The 12,944-nt window shown below is 51.1% G+C and overlaps 1 pseudogene; it reads left to right on the top strand.

The window, feature by feature from the left end:
* Window positions 1–5,978: 5,978 nt before the first annotated feature.
* LOC101589317 overlaps window positions 5,979–12,944 on the top strand; it is a 49,053-nt pseudogene continuing 42,087 nt past the window's right edge.

The raw sequence follows: 12,944 nt of genomic DNA, 5'->3' as shown, positions 1-12,944 counted from the left end.
TCTGCTGGCAACTGGGGAGCTCCGAGAGTGAGGGCACCTTTATACAGCTGCCAGGCAGCTGGGGTCAGACTAGGTCATTTGACTGGAAGATGGGCATGGGATGGCAGGGCTGTGACTCATCCACAGGGGCCTCAGGCTCTCAGGAGGTCTGTCCCTTGGTACCATGGGGGCCCCTGTCTGCCCCTTGGTGCTGAGCCAGTGGCCTCTCCTGCAGTTAACAAGAGGCCCTGAGGTGTGCCAGAGAGAAGGAAGGCATGTTTCCTGCCCTAGGGTCAGAGGCAAGCTGCTAGAGCTCTTCTGAGGGGTACAGCCTGGCCCCTCTGTCTACTCCCAGGCAGGCAGAGAGGCGCCAAATGCAATTTAATGGGACAATGGAAGCACTAAGGGCTAGAATGTGGCTTTGGGTCAACATCTCTTCATCTTCAGCTCGCACTGACACTTGGGGACCTGATTAAACTTCTGCTTCTGACTTGGGGGCCCAGACAGGGCTGAGACTGCATTCTTGGGAGCCCCTGAGCTCAGTGTGCTGTGGACTACAACCCACAGAAGCAGACCTGTGGGAGAACTCTGTTGCACACAACAGCCCTGTCCACCCTGGCTCCCAGCAGGGAGACTATGCCATGGCCAGGTGTCTGGGGACACAGGAGATGGCTTGTGTTTCTGTTGATCTGTCAAGTCTCACTGGGCTCTCAGAGGCAAGTGGCAGAGGCTCACACCTCCTGGCTTCCCCTCCCTCCTCTCCACGGGCCTCCCATCCCCAGGCCTACCTTGTCTCCCTGGCCTCCCTCCCTCCCTTTTGGCCTCGCATGTCCCTCTGGAAGCGCCTCCTGTGTAGGTGCCTCCCGTCCACCCCGCATACACATGTTTCTTTAGAAGCCTTAGCCCCTGCTCTTGCCTGTGCCCAAGAGGTGCTTGGGCCCCTTTGCAGGTCCCCTGAAGGGCCCTAGGGTGGAGGCTGGGACAGGGACCACAGCGGTTGCTCTGGGGCTGTGAGGTCTCTGAGGAGTCCAGATCTAAACTCACGCCAGGTGTTCCTAGGAGGTGAATCGTATCTGTGTTAGCCATATATTATTTTTACTGTTTCTTAGATTCTTTTAGGGCTTGTGTAGCTGTGGACATATGCTGTCTGGTGCCCTATTGTCTTCAGCCCTCAGATGACGGGGGGGGGGGGCAGCCCTCATTAAGACCCCAACATGGGGCACTGCGAAGAGCTGCGAGGACCCAGGCTCTGGTTACCTCCCCAAGCACAGGGCGTCTGGGGGCCCATGGGTAAGGGCTGGCTGGCTACCTGAGGTACTCCACCACATGTGCTCTGTTTGCCCTGTTCGTCCTCTCTGCCCACTGAGTGTGGGGCCTGCTCGCTGTAGGTATGACAGCAAGTGAGCCCTGTGCCCTTGCTAGTTTTCTGAGAGCCCTGCTGTGCACAGCCTCGAGCTGGCTCAGGCTGAGTCCTGGACTTGGGACCTGGGCAGCTCCCCAGAAACAGCCCTAGCCTTTGGCCCAGGCCTGAGAGTCTCCTGGGCAGAGAGTGTGTGATGGCCAGGTACCATGGGGTACCTGATACAGTCCCAGAAAGAAGAGAATGAGACCCCAACTAAGCCCCCAGGCTTGGCATCTCCTGCCAGAGGACAAGAGTGGTTCCCCAGGAACGGGCGGCATCTACAAGATGCCACTGCCACTTTGGGTGGTGGGACTGTGCTACACCTCCTTCCCCTGTCCCTGCCCAGACCCAGGCCCTGACCTGCTACTTGCCCTCCCCTTTCCAGTGCCCATGGAACCCACCAGGGGATTCTGGGAGGGTGAGAGAGCTGTGCGGTGGTGGTTGGGGACAAGAGCTCCTGACTGGGTGCCTCTGCCCTAGGCAGTGAACCCCTGAGTGCTGGGCTAGAGATCCTTGGCAACATGGGGTGCAGGACAAGGGGCTTGGAGGTGTGGGGTGTATATGTGATAGCGCCCCGGTAACGGAGTCAATGATAGTCAGATGACAGCAAGGGCCATGGGGCAGTCCAGCTGTGACAGGGGCCAGTGGCCATCTCCTGAAGAAGGTACTGGGGAGATTGTGTGAGGAAGCATGAAAAGAATTTGGAAAACAGAAGTTGAGCCAACGCAACAGGGTGACTCAGGGCTGGAGGAGTTCTGAAAGTTGTACTGGCGACATTACTGGATCTCACCCCATGCAGGCGGCAGTTCTGTGTTCTCAAGGATTTGCAAGACCCCTGAGGAGGCAATTGAGAAATTCTAACTCATTGATTTCAAGGGGCCTTTTAGGGACAAAGCTTCTGCAGCCTCTGTGGGGCAGGGTGCTGCCTTGGTGCCCAGGGGAAGCAAAAGCCAAAGGCAAGAACTGCCAGGGCAGGGCCAGGGTGACCACTCCCCATTGGCCTCATCAGCTATCAGAAAAGCACTTTTATAAGCTGGGTGTATGCCAGGTACAGCCCAACCTCTCTCGAAGCTATAATTAACTCACAGCCTCTTCAGGCTGACATCAGATCCCCTCCCAGAGCATCAGCGAGACAGGGCTTTGTGACCCAGAGCCCTACAGGGCTGGCAGGCTTGGTGGGCACAGGTGAGGCTTTGAGCTGGGAGCCAGCCAGGCTCCACCACTGGGAAGGATCCTAGAGGCAGCGAGGGGTCCCAGAGATGGGACCTGCCCTGCCGAGGCTCTGCCTCCCTCCCAAGCACCACCCAGCTTTCTTTCTCCCTTCTGTGCTGGGGGCTGAGCTAGAAGCATGGGCAGGAGATGCCCCTGCGCCACTCTGCTGGGGAGGGCAAAGTGTTCCCTGTCACCCCGTTTGCTGAGACTGGCACCAGACCATTCTTGGGGGCTCAAGCCCCTTATAAAGACAGTGGGGTATTTATATGCCACCTAGGCGCAGCTTCAGCGCCCTTCAAGTCCTCTCTCCACTGCTATAATATTCAATAGCATGCACACACTGTGTGAATACAAGAACCAAAGTAAGTGCCTGTTCAGTTCAGATGCGTTTTCCCCAAATATTTTTGGACTGTAGGATCAGGTTTGTAAGGTCGGTAGATGTAGAACCCACAGAGGAAGAGGGCTGACTGGACTTTTGTATTACTTCTTACATTGTATGTTTTGAAATAGTTGGGATTGAGCCCAGGGGCACTTACCATTAAATTATATGCCCAATCCTTTTTTATTTTTTATTTTGAGATAGGGTCTCTCACTGTGTCATCTAGATTGGCTTTGAACTTTTGGTCCTCCTGCTATAGTCTCCCTTTAGCTGGCATTACAGGTGTGTACCACTATGTCGGGCTGTATTTTATAAACAGCAGCTCCAGGAAACTGAGCCTAGGCGAGGGTGCAGGAGAACTTCAACCAGGCCGTCAATTCAAGCCCCTTGATTAGCAGGCAGATGCTGGAAAGGGGGTGTATCTGGGAACTAGGACAGGTGGGCCTGAGGGCTCCTGTGCCCAGTGGAAGACCCCTGCGCCAGGGATAGCAGAGGTTAGTCAGGAGAGACCAGGACGCAGCCACACACCTGGACCGGAGCCCACACGGTGAGATGCAGTGCCTGCCCCCACCTCAGCAGTCTACGCTGGTCGTCTGAAGGATTGTGGTAACATTTACCAACTACCACCAGAGGTCGCTGTGGAACGAGACAGCGGGCCCAAAATCTGGCCAAGTATCCTCCTGCCTGCCCAGCACCCTGGGCTCTGACGCTCTTTAAGGGTGAGGGCTCCTTGGGAAAATGCTGGCTTTAGGTAAGCGACAAGACCATTGTGTCGTGAGCCGGAAGTGCTTTTCACTAAAACTCCTCTATCCAGGACTAATTCACATGCACACAACTCAGCCATTTAAAGCATGCAACTGTCATTTTTCCTATATTCTCAGAGACATGCAGTGATCAGTGTGACTTAATTTTGGAATTTTTTATTTCCCCCAAAAGAAGTGCTGCCCTGCTAACAGTCACTCCCCACTGCCCCTCCTCCAGCCCCTGGAAACTGCTAACCATCTGCATCCCTCTGGATACACCTGCTCTGGACCTTGCACAGTGGTGGAATCTAACAAGGCAAGGTCCCCGGCTCCCCAGGCCGCAGCATGTGCCAGAGCCTCCTTCCCAGCTGTGCGGAAGCAGCACCCCATCATTTGGCTGGGCCACATGCTGAGGGCAGGGTGAGAATTTGAGTCATGGGACACAGTGGGGGACCAGGAAAGAAGACCATGATAAAAATAAAACCAAAAACATGGGGTTGGTTAAAGGCACATATGGCCAGGACGGGGCCAAGCTAGGGAGCAGAGTAAATGGTAGCACTGTACTGGATTATAATTCATGAGTCGAGCAGGTGTGAGTCCATAATGATAGAAGTAAATGACTGCAGGAAGAAATAAACGAAGGGGAGGCACAAATCTGTCCATGAGAATTCCAATACTTTATGTATATTATGCAGGTGTCTGCCCTCAAGGAGATGGAGTTCAATCCCTGTTCCTTAGCTGTGGCTGCTCTGGGGAGCTTCCTTCCAGGAAGCCCAGCCTGGGAAAGGGCGAGTGGGGAGAACATACTGGGAGAAGCCTGGCAGGTCCTGTGTCCTCCAGGGGATCAAGCCCAGCATCCAAGTGCCCAGTCAGAGTGTGGCCCTCAGCTAGGAGTGATGAGATCAGCCCCTTCCCACTCTCCGGTCTTCTCAAACACCGCTTCCACCTACCCACACTAAGAGACACTCTGCAAACAGTGGACCAGTAGCGGTGGTGGCAGGGGCACATGAACCAGGGAGAACCTGGGCAATGGTCACCGTGGAGAGGGAGCTAAGGACACATGGCGACCAAGAGCCATGTGGGGTCCCCATGGGGAGCAGAATAAGGATGTTAGGGAAAAACAAAGGAAGTCAGAACGAAATGGGGCCTTTAGGGCTGGGGAGATAGCCCGGTGGTGTAAGCACCTGCCTGGCAAGCACAAGGACCTGGGTTTGATCCCTGGCACCACACGCCATGCTGGCCCTGGAACCCCACGTGTGCTGAGCTGGCCACTGAGACTGGGCGTGGTGGGTGGTGGTGCATGCCTGTAATCCCAGCACTGGGGAGGCTGAAACAGGAGAATCACTTCGAGTCTGAGCTGTGTAGTGAGACCATGTATCAAAAAAAAAATGTGGGGGCTGGGGAGGTGGCTCAGTAGAATAAGCGCTTCCCTGGCAAGCACAAGGGCCTGAGTTCAATCCCCGCTTCTTCCAAAAAAAAAAAAAAAAAAAAAGTGGCCTTTAGCTGAAAACAACATAACCATATTAATTATAAATATTCATTAATAGTAATGATTAATTATCACTTATCAATCACTGATATCAGGAATTAATCATTTAGTAATTAAGTCCACTAATGAATACCCTACACAGTGTAAGATGTTGGAATGGGAGAATCTGGGTGTGGAGAATATGGGAACCATCTTGGCCATCTTTGCAAATACTGTCAACCCAAAACTATTGTTTTGTTTTGTTTTTTTGGTGGAACCGGGGATTGAACTCAGACCCTTGTGCTTGCCAGGCAAATGCTTATTCTACTGAGCCATCTCCCTGGCCCCCAATCCAAAACTATTGCAACATAAAAAGTTTATACAGATACATGTCAGTACCCAAGGTGAGCGACTCATGGTGGGCTGTGTGTGGCTGGTAGAGTTCCTGGGGGGCAATCCCAGGCTTTCTATATCTAAGTGGCTGATGGTGGAGAAGCTGTTGCCCCAGCTCCAGAGTGGCCCAGCCAGAGGCAGGTTTTTCTGGGCAGGCAGTGGCATAATTTCTCTAGGAGAAGATTGAGAAACTGTTTCAGGAGATAAAATGACAAAATAATTAAGTTAAGGCCATAATTCATGTCTGTTAGTCATTAGAGTAAATCCCCAACTTAGAACCTTGGAACAGGGTTTGGGGGAAGAAGGAAATGCAAGTTCTTTGGGGACACAGAGCACCCGACAAAGGGCTCAGCAACCGCTGGGATTTCAGCTGTAGGGCTCTGCAAGCGGTTGAACAACGCGATGAAGCCAGGCTTCCTCCTCCTGGCCTTCCTATGCAGAGCTTGGCTGTGCACCGCCATCCTCTACGGCCCTCTGTCTTCCTGTGGAAGAAGACAGCAGCTTCCAGAGCCTATCCTGAAGGATCTGGCAGGGTATGGGTTCCCTGAAGGCCATGGAGCTGCCCCAGCAGCTGCCTTCTCAGGCATGTTCCCTCCTCTTCCCAAGCCCTGCTTGGTCCTCCGTGGGGAGAGGATGCTGTGTGTGTGATTGTGTGTGTGTGTGTGTGTGTGTGTGTGTGTGTGTGTGTATACATTGTGGGGTCACAGCTAGGCTGGTTGCACCAGTCCCAGCCAGTCTGGGCAGCCAGAAGCCAGGGTAAAGCGAGAAGTGTGCTCCTGAGTATGGATATTGTCTAGGAGTGAGGTGACAGCAAGTTGGGTAAATAGGAGTCCTCTGGCTTCCCTCTTGGCTACAGTAGCCTTTGGGTGTACTTAGGACAGTTCTGCTTACCCTCCCCTGGGGTGGGGGGCACTGTACCTATGGGGCCTACAGCCAGGATGCTGCTGGTGGGCCAGAAAGGGTGGATAGGAGCTCACCAGCCAGCATGGGGTAGAATGGGGGATGGGCGAAGGCAGCAACATTGTCTCAGGGAACATGGCAAGGGTCACTTTCTGACCTTGCCCCTTCACCTCTGTTCTAGCATTGTGTGACAGAAACCCCAGCATCCTCTGGGTGGAGCCTGCTCCCAAGTTAGTGCTCTGTTGTCCTGCTCAGTGCAGGGCTGCCCTCATCCACTCTCCCTCCAGCACCCCCTGCTGGCACAGTGAAGTGCAGAGGTGGGCTGCAGAGCTGAGGCAGGAGGACAACCACCAGGAGGTCAGGGATTCCTCAAACTGGAATGGAACAAACAACACCCCATGCCACTCCCTCCCACCCTTCATCCTTCATGGACATTTCCCCAAAGTGCTCCTAAGCATTAGGTCCTGTCCTGGCATCTGGTATGAACTAATGCCAAGCGTGTCCTGTATCCCTCTGCTGGGAGCTGCCAGGCTGTCTCCACTCCTTCACACACACACTTGTATGCAGACAAACAGTCACATACTCTGCCACACCCATGCAGAACACATGACACATGCATGGACTCACACACTGACACACATGCACATTTGCACACTAGAAGACAACACTTCTCACACACCCCTACACATCCACACACATATATCTGACACACACACACTTGCACACAAGTACACTTACTCATGGACACATGCACATACACATATTCTTTCCCACACTCACATGCTGATTGCACACTGAGGCACATATCTGCACATGAGTATTTATACCCACATGCACACTCAAGCACACCCACCACCTGCACACATACACGCGCTACCACCTGTGCTTGCATACACCTGCATGTGCACCTGCCGATGTCCTCTCTTTACTGAGAGTGGCAGGCACTTGTCCCTCAGAACCCTAGCTGCCCCAGATGACGCAGCTCCATGGTCCCCCAGGGAAAATGCCCCACAGCTTGAGGGTCTGGCATGACTGCAGGCTCAGGAAGCCATGAATGCCAGTGAAGGATGGCCTGTGCTCTGTTCCTCTGGGGGACCTCCATTAGCTCAGGGACCTCCATTGGCTCAGGGACCCCCAACTCTCCATGGGGTGAGGTCCTCAGGCCCTGACCCTATGTCTGATTCTCTCACCTCCCACTTGTCGCACACATGGACACGCTGGCACATACTCTCACAGGCCCTATCATGTGCTTCCCACACCATAGCAACTTTTCTGGGGACTCAGTTTGTTTACCTGAGAAATGGGACAATGCTGCCTGCTCCACTGGCTACCAGGGACAGTCTTAGTATGAAAACCAGGAGGAGAGGCCAGGGAGATGGCTCAGTGCAATAAGCGCTTCCCTGGCAAGTGCAAGGGCCTGAGTGCAATCCCCAGTTCTGCCAATAAATAAATAAGCTCACTTCATTTTGGGACTGAGGAGATAGCTCAGTGGAATAAATGCTTCCCTGGCAAGCACGAGGGCCTGAGTTCAATCCCTGGTCCCGCCAAAAAAAAAAAAAAAGAAAAGAAAACCAGGAGGCAGGAGAGGGTTAAGCGTGGAGGGTCAGGCCCAGAAGGATGGGTTGAAATTGGTGCAGGGCCTGACAGGGGCTCAGCCCTGGATGGAGGCTGCCTCAAGTTCCCTTGGGTGACCTGATTGTACGTGAGATTGCCTTACCTCCTCAGGCCTGGGAGTTTCGAAGAGTTCCTGATATGGCCCGATGTCCAGTTTGTGAGGTGTGGCTTTCCTGGACCCCTGTCAGAGGTGCGTGAATTTAATGACTGTAGAAAGGGCAGAGCCCCAAGCCAGAAGATGCCATGGGCCACATGCAGCCATAGCCCAGAGGACTCTTTTAGCAAAGACATCTAGTTTTGCCAAGTGCAGGAGGGGAGGTGTGCTCTGGACCGTAGAGTGTGTGCTTTTGGAAGGAAGGGAATAGAGCAAGGAGTGGAGGGGAGGGACAGGGGACTTAGGTCACTGTGCCAGTGAGTGGGAGGCTGCAGCTTCCCCATGACCAACCTCCTCTCCTCTTCTGTGGGGTCCATGAGAGCATGCCCAATGTCTTGTTCCCAAAGGGGAGGGTGTGGCTGTGACCCAGGGGTGGGGCTCAACTCACAGGCAAATATTTTCAGAGGTAATTTGATAATTTCATGACACAGGTCATGTTCTCTGTGCACTGAGAACCCCAGAGTTTTGCTCCCACTTCTGATACCTCTGTGGGACTCTCGGACACATCCCCACCACTGGAGAATTTAGAAGGTAGACTGGTTCCCAGGATAAGAGACAAGGGCAGGGCAGAGCTGTGGCTCTTCCTGTGGCATGCCAAGTCCATACACTCCCCCCGGGGGACTGCGGCAGACGCACGTGCCTTTAGACCTGCCCGCCTTGGCAAGGCATGCCTGCACGAAAGCTGGCCTGTTTGCTGCATCCTCAGGTGGCACATACACCTGAAGAGGGGCTGTGACTTTTCCTATGTGAACCTTGAGGGGACAGGCAGACGGTACAGCAGAGCAGTGACTGGCTTGCTGGCGTTCCTTTCCAGCAGGTCACAGTAACACAGGAGAGAAGGGCCCCATGCTTCCCAAGAAGGACTTGTCATTTTTCTTCTATGCCTGTGGAGATTTCCCAGGAGAGGCCCTCCCCTGCGGCTGGAAGAGATCCTGAGGTCTGCTTGTAGCTGCTTCTTCTGCGTGGCAAAAGGGCTATAACCCGAAAGCTAGGCGCTGCTGCTGTTCACAGTGCGGTGATGTTCACAGTGAAAGCAACACTGCCAGTTTGTGATTTCTACATGAATTAAACAAAAAAACCCTTGACAGCTGGGTGTGATGACACATGCTGTGACTGGGCTACTTAGGAAGCCGAGACAGGAAGATCGCAAGCTCAAGGCCAGCCTGGGCAATTTAGTGAAAGTCTGTCATAGAATAAAATGAAATGAAATAAAATAAAATAGGCTGAAGATGTAGCTCAGTGGGAGGGGCACTTGCCTAACACACTCCAGCCTAAGTATGATACCTACTATAAATAAACACACCCAGAGGCCTTGCTTTATCTTGGTCTTAACCATCCAACAGAAAAGTATAAAAATGAAGTATGAGAAGTAAAGCCATGCTGTTATGTTGAGCTGTAGGGGACTCAGGTCAACAATTTCTGACATTGCCAGTCAAGCAGAAGACCCAATACTATACTATGGACTGCTGGACTATTTTGGAATATTTTGCTGAGTTTACATACCTGTAATATTTAAATGACGGAACTAAAAAAAAAGGATACAGATGAATGACCATTTTGTATTTGTGTATTCAAAATGATTAGGCTAGATATATAGCGACATTCTCTTAATGAATAGAGGGATTTGTTCAAATAGTGTTTGTAAATAGGACATAATGTCTGCATCTTGTACAGCAAATAACCAGTAGGAAGAGAGTATGCAATGTGTTAATTATTGAAACTGTCCTACCAATTTGATTTGAAACTGTCTCATTGCTATTTGTTTCTCAATAAAATCATGGAGAAAAAAATAAATTAAATAAATAAACAAACACACCTATGGTGTGTGTATCTTTTACCCTCATCAGGAGAGAGGGCTCCACCTGACCCCAGCTTTCATCTCTTATCTATATTTCTTCATCCCCTCACCTTTCCCCCCCAGGACCATCAAGAGCTGCATGAGTCATGGTAAACTTAGTTCTACCCATGGTTGGTGCTTAGTCCATTTCTTTTCTCTCTTGTCATCTGCACAGGTTTCTGGGCTCTGTATGCAGCTGGGCTGAGCCATGTACAGAATGGATGCAATGAAACCCTGGTTCCCAAGAATTTCCATAGTGTGGGGGACAGAGGAGACAGGAGGGTGGGGATTACAGCCTGATCATTTAGGGTACAGTAGGGGGACAGATGCAGCAGTTGAGGGATCCATGGAGCCAGGTCATCTCCCAGAGGGGCCTGTGCTCCTCAAGCAGAATGTGGAGTCAGGAAGCCCTCTCCTGGGGGCGTGATCTTCTGGGGCGGGGAGAGGATTTCTTTGCTGACTCAGACATTTGCTGGGCAGGAATAAGGCCTGACCAGGAAACAATATAGACAAGTGGGTGTAAGACTACCTCCTATCCCCATTCACTATCACAATTTAAAGGCGGCTAGAGGGATGGCTTTAAAGAGGAGCACTGCAAACCCCATCCTGCTCTGAGCTTTGCTAAGGTCCAATTTCTCTGCCTCCTCCACTCTCCCAGGCTGTCCTACCTGACTACTCACAGCAAATAGTCACCTCCAAAGTGTCAAGTTCACTCAGCAGAAAAGGTGAGCTTTCTCTGAGCCTGCAGCCCACCCTGAAGCTTGGTGTGTGGAGATTTCTAGGACACTGGGTGTGATGTTCCAGGGAAACTACAGAAACCCAGCGGATCTTCCAGAGACTCAAATTCTGTACAGGCAGCACTGCCTAACTAGTTTTTCTGCAGATGTCTGGCCAGTGTGTGGGTTGGGGCTTGATGCCTAGAGGTCTTGGGGTTGCAATCAGAAAACAAGTGCAACTTCAGGGCACAAAGCCATCTATTTATTCTTTAGTTCCACAAATATTATGTCTTTTACCCAGTGTGGGTGCTACTATTGCCCAAAGTGGCCTTGACAAGGTTCTTTGGAGCCTTGCTACTGGAGGGCCAGTATTTTATATGAGAAGGACCACAGTGGTGGGAATAACCGACACACAGGAATGTGGATTCCACAGACCTGGGGAGCTGAAGATACTTAGCAATCAGCATCCTCTGGGCTCATAGGACAGGAACATTTATCTTCTCAGACTGGCTATGTCTTCTTGGCCTGCTTAGTTTTCATGAGTGTAGTGGCTGTAAAGGAGCAAGTGGGTGCCTAAGGCCGGCAGTGACACACACTTCTACTGTGATGCCACCTGCCATGAGGTCCTATCAGAAGTGAGCAAAAACAGGACTATGCCCTTGAGCATCCAGAACCCTGAGCCAAAATACTTATTTTCTTTATAAAATAGTCTGCCCCTAAATTTCATTACACATGTTGTATTAGTCAGCTTTCTGATCACTGAGACACAATAGCAAACACCCAGGATTGGATGGCAAAAATTCTTGGGGCTCACGATTTCAGGGTGTTCAGTCCCTTCTCAGTGGGCTCCAAGGCACAGACTCCATGGTAGAAGGGCAGAGCAAAGCTGCCTCAAGGAAGTGAGCAGAACAGTGCCAGAGAGGAAGGTGCCAGGGACTAGACAGAGAGCTCTAGGGCATGATCCACCCTAACATACCCATAGTGTGCTTTACTAATCCCCAGGGCAACTCCAAAGCTAGTCAAGTGGACATAACTAAGCTTTAGCCCTACACATGTGTGAGTTTATCACACAGTTCACTTGATGAAGAATATGGCTTACACTTTACAGATGATAAGATACCCAATATTCTTCACTGTAAATTCCACATGGCTGATTCTCACAGAAGGCCTTCACTGATTTCTCACATATCCACAGAGAAGGGGAGAGTTACTCAGTGATGAGGAGATGCCCACCAGGCCCATGCATCTGGGGGGCTGGGTGCAAACAGCCTTCCGTGTGCAGGTTAATAGAGAGGGCTGACGTCTAAGTATCGCATCTGTTTTATTTTATTTTATTTATTTTTTTTTAAATATTTATTTATTTATTTATTTATTTATTTATTTATTTTGTGTGTGTGGCCAGCTCAGCCCACCAGGGGGCGGGGCTGGCTGGCATATGGTGCTGGGGATTGAACCGCGGTCCCTGTGCTTTTGCTTAGCTTGTTCTAAGTAGGTGCTTTAGACCACTGAGCCATCTCACCAGCCCGCGCATCTGTTTTAATAGAATTTAATTGTAGGCTGGCATAGCTTAGCTTTTGATAACAACTGTCTTTTAAAAAGATTCATGGGCTGGGTAGATGGCTCAGTAGAATAACCACTTGTCTGGCAAGCGCAAGGGCCTGAGTTCAATTCCTGGTTCTGCCGAAAAACAAAAAAACTAGGTAAAAAGATTCACAAAACTCTTGGAAATAAAACAAGTGGCTCTCACAAGCCAGTATCAGCAGATGTCAGTGCCAGTGGAGAAGGGATGAGAAGAGGTAGAGTTGGGGAAGAGGGCAGAGGAAGGAGGAGGCCCAGAGAGCTAGTTCAATGAGAAATGAAAGAAGAGTAGGGGAAGGGGAGGCAGCGATGAAGGTGGGGGCCTTGGCAATTTTTCATTCACTTACTTGTTGCTCAACTACCTTTGCTCATGAAATGATTGCTCACGTTCCCAGCCCATTTTATGGATTTCAACTCATGGTTTTGAATTTGGAATGCTCTTTGTATCTTTAGATAGCGCTTCTTTGTTGGATATATGATTTATAAATATTTCCTCCAAGTCTGTACCTTGTCTTTTCCTCCTCTCAGCAGAAGTTTTATTTATTTATTTATTTATTTATTTATTTATT

This window comes from Octodon degus, unplaced genomic scaffold (assembly GCF_000260255.1).
Source record: "Octodon degus isolate 3935 unplaced genomic scaffold, OctDeg1.0 scaffold00104, whole genome shotgun sequence".
Taxonomy (NCBI): domain Eukaryota; kingdom Metazoa; phylum Chordata; class Mammalia; order Rodentia; family Octodontidae; genus Octodon; species Octodon degus.
This window is presented reverse-complemented; position numbering and strand designations above follow the sequence as displayed.